At 36.1% G+C, this 7,195-nt stretch overlaps 1 pseudogene; it reads right to left on the bottom strand.

Annotated features, from left to right (window-relative positions):
* Positions 1-6,856: 6,856 nt before the first annotated feature.
* Positions 6,857-6,974, bottom strand: LOC132006218 (5S ribosomal RNA; annotated as a pseudogene).
* Between the last annotated feature and the right edge of the window lie 221 nt (positions 6,975-7,195).

The raw sequence follows: 7,195 nt of genomic DNA, 5'->3' as shown, positions 1-7,195 counted from the left end.
CATGTGGGTTAAGCTGCTGCCTTCGGCTCAGGTCATGATCTCAGGGTCCTGGGATCGAGTCCCACATCGGGCTCTCTGCTCAGCAGGCAGCCTGCTTCCCTCTCTCTCTCTCTCTGCCTGCCTCTCCATCTACTTGTGATCTCTCTCTATCAAATAAATAAATAAATAATCTTAAAAAAAAAAAAAGTTAAGCACAAAATAATCATATGATTCAATAATTTTCCTAGCATATGCCCCCAAAGAACTGAAAAGAAGTGTATGCATGTTCTAAATAGCACCATTCACAATGGCCTAAAAGTGTAACTATCCCAAATCTCCACCAACATACTAACAGATAAACAAAATGTGGTATTTACATACAGTGGAATATTATTCAACCATAAAAAGGAATGAAGTACAGATAATGCTTACATGAGTGTACCTGCAAGCCATTACACTAAAGAAACCAGATACAAAAAATCATATAATGTATGGTTCCATCTATATGGAATATCCAAAATAGATAAATCAATAGAGACAGGATAAAGTTTAGTGGTTGACAGGCTATGAAGGGAGAGGAGAATGGGGAGAAACTGCTGAATGTGTAAGGAATTTCTTTGGAATGATGAAAATGTTTTGGACCTAGAGAGAAATGGTGGTTGCACAACACTGTGAATGTAGAAAATGCTGCCAAATGTTTACTTAAAATTGGCTAGTTTCATATTATGTGAATTTCACCTCAATAAATTATTCTTAAAATGTGAATGGTCTAAACACCCCAATTAAACAGCAGGGATTTTCATACTGAATTTTTAAAATAATTTTTAAAAACCAATTATATGGGGAGGTTGGGGGAACCAGGTGGTGGGTATTAAAGAGGGCACGGATTGCATGGAGCCCTGGGTGTGGTGCAAAAACAATGAATACAGTTATGCTGAAAAGAAATAAAAAAATATATATATATATATAAAACAATTATATGCTGCCTATGAGAAACCCAGTTTAAACAGAAAGACACAGGGATGCCTGGTTGGCTCAGTTGGTAAAGTATTTGATTCTCTTGAGAGACAGGGTGCGGTGGGGGGGGGGGTTGAGGTGGGTAGGGAAGGACAAAATGAAAGAAGGTGGGATCAGGAGAAAGATAAACAATAAGAGACTCTTAATATCATAAAACAAACTGACTGGCTGCTGGGAGGTGGAGAGGTAGGGATGGGGTGGCTGGGTTATGGACATTGGGGAAGATATGTGTTATGGTGAGTGCTGTGAAATGTGTAAGCCTGATGATTCACAGACCTGTACAACTGTGGCAAATAATACATTATATGTTAATTTTTAAAAGGGGGAGGAACCTATATGATTTGTGGCCTTAAGAGTGTAAGTTCAAGCCCCATTTTGGGTGTAGAGCTTACTTGAAAAAAAGAAACAAATAGAAAGACACAAATAAATTAAAAGTAAAAAGATGGGGAAAGATACGCTATACTAATACAAATTAAAAGAAAGCTAAAGTGGGTATATTAATATCAGACAAAATAGATTTGGGAACAAAAATGTTTTCAGGGACAAAGAAGGTTCTTTTATAATGATAAGAGGATCAACTAAGAGTACATAACAATCAACAACAACAAATGAATAAACAAGCAAAAATAAGAATCAGACCCTTACATACAGAGAATTGATAGTTACCAGTTGGGAGGGGGGTAGGAAATATGGGTAAAGGGGAGTAAGATATACAGGCTTCCAGCAAGGGATGAATAAATCCCAAGGAAAAAGACACAGCATAAGGAATATAGTCAATGACACTGTAATGTATGGAGACAGATGGTAACTACACTTCTAGCAAATTTAGCATAATATGTATAAACTTTTTGAATCACTATGTTGTACACATTAAATTAATGTAATAGTGTCAACCATGCCTCCAGAAAAAACAAAACAAAACAAAACAAAACAAAAACAACCACACACACACACACATTTTTTTAAAAAGATTTTATTTATTTACTGGACAGAGAGATCACAAGTAGGCAGAGAGGCAGGCAGAGAGAAACGGGGAAGCAGGCTCCCCGCTGAGCAGAGAGCCCGATGCAGGGCTCAATCCCAGGACTCTGAGATCATGACCCAAGCCGAAGGCAGAGGCTTTAACCCATTGAGCCACCCAGGTGCCCCCAATACACTTCCTTTTTAAAAATCTCTCTCTGGGGACACCTGGGTGGCTCAGTGGGTTAAGCCTCTGCCTTCGGCTCAGGTCGTGATCCCGGGGTACTGAGATCGAGCCCTGCATCAGGCTCTCGGCTCAGTGGGGAGCCTGCTTCCTCCTCTCTGCCTGCCTCTCTGCCTACTTGTGATCCCTGTCTGTCAAATAAATAAAATTTTTTTAAATATTTTTTTTTTAAAAAGGAAGTGTATTGTTTATCTTTCTCCTGATCCACTGACTGGCTGGCTCAGTCAGTGGAACATGTAACTCTTGATCTTGGGGTCATGAGTTCAAGCCCATGTTGGGCATGCAGCCTACCTTTTAAAAAAATTTTTTTAGTGTTTTAGAAAGAGATACCAAATTTATCAAAATTTTGGTTCCTATTTACATAATCCTGTAGGGTTTCTCTTTTACTTTATGTTTATGAACTCCCATTATTATGAATTATATTGCTAAATGTTGACAAATTCCCAGATATTGATTGATCTAGGCTTGCATTCTTGTAACAAACCCTATTTGGTCATAATAGATAGATGACAGATAGATAGTGATAGCAATGTAATTAAGGAAGAAAAAAAGAGTATGTAACAATTCCAAATGTTTGCATTTCCTGCAAGAGCTTCAAAACACAAAAAGCAAAAACTGCTAGAACAAAAAAAGAGAAAGAGAAATGGACAAATTCACAATTATACCCAGCAATATCAAAACAAATAGAGATGGTAGACTTGACAAATTAATGCAACAGAATAGGAATTACATGAATGTACCCAAATACATGTGGTAATTTGGTATATGCTAAAGGTGACATTTCAAATAAGTAGGAAAAGTTGGATTATTCATAAATGATGCTGAGAAATGGAGTATATAATATAATGGTTAAGATTAGATTCTTGCACACACACAAAAAACCTGTAATGTAAAAAAGTGAAAACAAAAGTAATAGGAAAAATCATAGGACCATTTTTAAATTATCTGAAGATGCAGAGGGCCTTTTAAACATGAATTAAAAACTCAGAAGGTTTAAAAGAAAATACTTGTTAATTAGGTAACAAAAGTCACTTGGCAGGGCAAAAGAGGACCCTAAACAAATTTAAAAAATTTGTGAATCATAGGTGATTTCCTTATTATATAAGTAAAAGGTTACTTTGAAATTGAGTATTGAGCAAAAGAGGGGCGCTTGGGTGGCTTGGTTAGTTGGGCAGCTGCCTTCATTCGGGTCATGGTCCTGGAGTCCCAGGATCGAGTCCCGCTCCCTGCTTGGTGGAAGTCTGCTTATCCCTCTGATCCTCTCTCCTCTCGTGCTCACTCTCTCTCTCAAATAAATAAAAAAAACCTTTTTTAAAAATAAAGATTTTTATGAATATTGAGCAAAAGATACAGTTCACAGAAAAGAAACCCAAACTTACAATAAGAAAAAAACAAATTAAAACTACAGTTGGTTAACATTTTTCAGCTATCAGATTGATAAACATCCAATAGATTAGACAAACCATAAGAGACTCAATCTCAGGAAACAAACTGAGGATTGCTGGAGTGGAAGGAGTGGGAGGGATGGGGTGGCTGGGTGATGGACACTGGGGAGGGTATGTGCTATGGTGAGCGTTGTGAATTGTGTAAGACGGATGAATCACACACCTGTACCTCTGAAACGAATAATACATTATATGTTAATAAAATAAAATATTAAAAACTAAATAATTTTAAAAATCCAATAGATTCATAGCTTGACCTAAAAGACTTGAAGTTTATACACCCCAAAGCTCAGAAAGGATATACTTTTTGAATATACCTGTAACAGTTATAAAAATGGAGGTTCATTCAATTCCATTGAATCACTCAATTCCAAAGAAGCAATATATTTTAAACATATTTAAACATAAAACATAAAAGGCAGTAATCAGTACAGGATATGAGAGATAAAAGGATAGCAAAACCAAAAGATAGGATGTTGGGTTTTTTTTTTTATCCATGATCAATAAGTTATAACAACCTTTGTTAAGCCTGACAAAAAGTACAAAGATACAAATAAGAAAATGAGTAAGAAACCAAATGAAGTTAGAAGAGTAATAAAAGAATCTTATGAATGACTATTTGCAAACAAATTTGACAACCTAGGTATATGACCGTATTTCTTTAAAAAATACCAAAATTGGCATAAGAAACAGAAAGAAATTTTTTTTAAGAAACAAAAATTTAATAAACTCAATAATTTGAAATGGTATAAAACCATCTCAGAAGACAACGCCTAGAGCCCAGATGGATTTGCAAGTAAATTTTTTAAAAGACTGTATTTATTTGACAGAGATATACACAGCAAGAGAGGGAACACAAGCAGGGGGAATGGGAGAGGGAGAAGCAGGTTCCTTGCAGAGCAGGGAGCCCAATGCAGGACTTCATCCCAGGGTCCCAGGATCATGACCTGAGCCAAAGGCAGACGCTTAACAACTGAGCCACCCAGGCACCCCTAAAAGTAAATTCTAACCAAACTTTTATGAATGGATTTGATGACATATTTGATAGGAGACAAACAAGGTAAGAAAAAAACCACTTGATGGAGTCCAAATGACTGAGAAGTATATGGAGATATGTTCCAGCTCACCAGAAGTCAACAATAACAATGCAAACCAAAAACATCCAAGGAAGATAATATCAAGTGTTTACCAACACATAGAAAGAGGTGCTGTTGGTGAGAATGTAAACAGAGGCAGCCACTCTAGAAAGTAATCTGGTTGTACCTAATAAAACTGCAAAAAAACAGGTGCAATATTCCAGGGTAAGTATTCTAATCTAGTCCATGTCTACAAGGGGATACATACTAGGATGTTCTTTGTGAAAGCCAGGAGTTGTATCCATCACTTCAGGGGGGAAAGAATAAATAAAACACAGTAAGTATATATTATTAGTTACTATGCAAGTGTTAGAAGTGATGAATAGCATTAGATGACCACACACCGAGAAACATGATGGATCTAAAAACCATGCAGAGTAAATGGATGTCCAGAGAAAGCCAGGTTAGCATTACTTATATCAGACAATATAGACTTTAAAACAAAGACTATACACAACAAGAGACAAGGACACTATATAGTCATAAAGGGGACAATCCAACAAGAAGACATAACAATTGTAAATATTTATAAATCCAACATGGGAGCTCCCAAATACATAAAACAATAACAAACATAAAGGAAATAATTGATAGTAATATAATAATAGTAAGGGACTTTAACACCCCACTTATACAGATGAGCAGATCATCCAAACAGAAAATCAAAAAGGAAATAGTGACTTTGAATGACATAATGGACCAGATGGATTTAACAGATATATTCAGAAGATTCCATCCTAAAACAGCAGAATACACATTCTTTTCCAATGCATATGGAACACTCTCCAGAAATAGATTACGTATTAGGCCACAAAACATTCTCAAAAAATTCAGAAAGATTGAAGTCACACACCATGCATCTTTTTATCTTTTTTTTTTTTTTTTAAAGATTTTATTTATTTGTCAGCACAGCAGGGGGAGTGGCAGACTGAGCAGGCAGAGGGAGAAGCAGGCTCCCTGCTCAGCAAGAAGCCCTATGAGAGGCTCAATCCCAGGACCCTGAGATCAGGACCTGAGCCGAAGGCAACAGCTTAACTGACTGAGCCACCCAGGCATCCCTCATGCACCTCTCTGACTGCAATGCTATGAAACTAGAAATGACCCACAAGAAAAAATGTGGAAAGAGCACAAATACATGGAAGCTAAATAACATGCTACTAAACAATAAATGGGTCAATGTAGAAATCAAATAAGAAATAAAAAATTACATGGAAACAAATGAAAATGAAAATACAATGGTCCAAAATATTTGGAGTTCAGTAAAAGTGGTTCTAAGTTGAAGTTCATAGCAACCACCTCTAGAAGAAAGAAAAATCTCAAAACAATCTAATCTTATACCTAAAGAACCTAGAAATGAACAAAACCCAAACTAGCAGAAGGAAGAAAATAAAGATTAAAGCAGAAGTACATGGTCTAAAACTTAAAAACACAATAGAACAGATCACTGAAACTAGAAGCTGGTTCTTTGAAAAGATCAATTAAATTGATAAACCTCTAGCCAGACTCATCAAAAAAAAAAACCAAAAACCAGAAACCAAAAACCAAACACACAATGAGAGGATGAAAATAAAATCATTAATGAAAGAGAAGAAATAATAACCCGCACCACAGAAATACAAGCAATTATAAGATTGTGAAAAACTATGTACCAACAAAGTGGGCAACCAAAAGAAATGGGTGAAGTCCCAGAAACATATAACCTACCAAAACTGAAGCAGGAAGAAACTGAAATTTTGAACGAATCGATTACCAGCAAAGAAATTGACTCAGTAATAAAAAAAACTTCCAACAAATAGAAGTCTAGAACCAGCTGGGTTCACAGGTGAATTCTACCAAACATTTTAAAAACAGTTAATATGTAGTCTCAAAATATTCCAAAAGAAAAGAGAAAGGAAACCTTTCAAATTCATTCTATGAGGCCAACATTACTCTGATACCAAAACCAGATAAAGACACCACAAAAAAAGAGCACTACAGGCCAATATCTTGATGAATATAGATGAAAAAATTCTTAACAAAATACCAGCACACTGAATCCAACAACACATCAAAAACGTCATTTGCCACAATTAAGTGGGATTTAGTCCCAGGATACAAGGATGGTTTCCCATTAAAGTACTAACCAGGCCTGACCCTGCTTAGCTTCCGAGATCAGATGAGATCAGGCGCGTTCAGGGTGGTATGGCCGTAGACACAAGAATGGTTTAATACTTGCAAATCAAGCAACATGATATGAAACCTTACATCAGTAAGAAGGATTAAAAAAAATAAGATCATTTCAACAGATACAGAAAAAGCCTTTGACAAAGTACAACATCCATTTATGATAAAACCCCTCACAACAAAGTAGGTTTAGGTACCTCAACATAATAAAGGCCTTATATGAAAAGTATGATGGTGAACATCATACTCAA

Source organism: Mustela nigripes, chromosome 17, assembly GCF_022355385.1.
Source record: "Mustela nigripes isolate SB6536 chromosome 17, MUSNIG.SB6536, whole genome shotgun sequence".
In the NCBI taxonomy this organism is placed as follows: Eukaryota; Metazoa; Chordata; class Mammalia; order Carnivora; family Mustelidae; genus Mustela; species Mustela nigripes.
This window is presented reverse-complemented; position numbering and strand designations above follow the sequence as displayed.